Raw genomic sequence first — 1556 nt, forward strand, 5'->3', positions numbered from 1 at the left:
CGTCGTCTTTCTATACCCCGCGTGTGTTGGTGACCGCCTCGCGCACAAATGTGGGTGGCCCCCTCCCCCTCCCAATGGCCGACATCGCACTCTGACGAGAGGAGGATGAGGAGTGGAGGGGGGGGGGAGGAGGCGACAGGAAGAGGCAGAGAGTGCACTACAATGTTCACAAGTCATACATGTGCACACTACGTTGCCACGGACTTATCAGATGAAGATTTGAGCGCCATAGCGTGTAGAGGAATACACCCACCACCACTACCATCACCACACACAGAGACACACAAGCAGCACAGCGCAAGAGGAAAGAGCCGTTAAAAGCGAAAAAGTGGGTGAAGGGGAAGAAACAGAGGCGTCAGCTCGGTCAGACAGAGGGGAGGCAGACGAGATAGGGAAAACAATACACACAAAGAACGGAACAGTTGTCGCCGAACCAAGCGGCGGCAGCAGCGAGAGAGGGGCAGCAAAACGGCTGCTACCCACAGGCAGACACAAATAGCGAAAAAACGAACCACCAAAGAACCCCCTAAAAAAAAATAAAAACAAAACGATGGCGTTAGAGAAGGGCAAGAAAAGAGGTGAGGAGGAGGGGGGCGCCATGCTCACGCCGTTCTTCGAGATACCCATTGTCTTTGATGTGCGACCGCCCCCAGCGGAGGAGAGGGCAACGCCGCGGAAGAAGGCCTGTTGCGCATCCGTGAGGGAGGCGGAGGAAAGACGGGTGGCGCGGTAGTGAAGTGTCTCATGCGTGAACAACAACAAAAAGAGAGGAACCTAAGAAACTAACAGACGAGGGAATGTCATGAAGAGATCAGCCAGGCGCAAATGCTGTGTGCCTGTGTGTGTGGGGGTGGGTGGGTGGGTGGGTGGGTGGGTGGGGAGAATGAATCCTACGGGCAGAGAGAGGTACAGGCACAGGGTGGCCAAAGAGCGACGAAAAGGAAAAGCACACGTGGCAACACGAGTCGCCTCACACCTTTTCAAGCTTTTTCTTTCGTTGGATCGCTTGAACTGCATGAGGCCGGCAGTGAGCCGTGGGGGAGGGGACGAAAAGCTCCATGGAGAGACGCATTGACTATCCGCTACGCTGGCTTTTCCGCTGAGGGGCGGTGGATGGGGCGCGGAAGGGGGGATCCCATCAACTCCAGGACGGCGAGAGCAGCGTATAAGACAGGGGAAAACGGAAGGCCATGGAGAGCAGCAAGAAAACATACAAAACTGCATAAAACGTGTGAGAGTGTGATACACATGGACCAAGCGAGGGGGGTGCAGGAGAGGGGCCCCCTCAAGGACGCGTCAAGTTTTGCCTGGACTCTGCGAGCATCAATGCGCGACGAGAGCCTGGAAAGGGGAAAATAAAGGGCAGAGAAAAAAGGAGGAGGTCAGAGGAGCTAAAGAGAGCGATACCAGAGGGCGTCACCATCAAGGACGCCCCGCTCTTACGGTGTCTCGCTTTTTATCTTCTCGCTTGATTGTCTGCTCTTCTGACTTGCTATTAGCGTGCCTCCCGTTACCCACATCACTAGCAGTTGGCAGTTCAAGTTTCTGTGGAGATC

The sequence above is a fragment of the Leishmania braziliensis genome, chromosome 31, assembly GCF_000002845.2.
Source record: "Leishmania braziliensis MHOM/BR/75/M2904 complete genome, chromosome 31".
Lineage (NCBI taxonomy): Eukaryota > Euglenozoa > Kinetoplastea > Trypanosomatida > Trypanosomatidae > Leishmania > Leishmania braziliensis.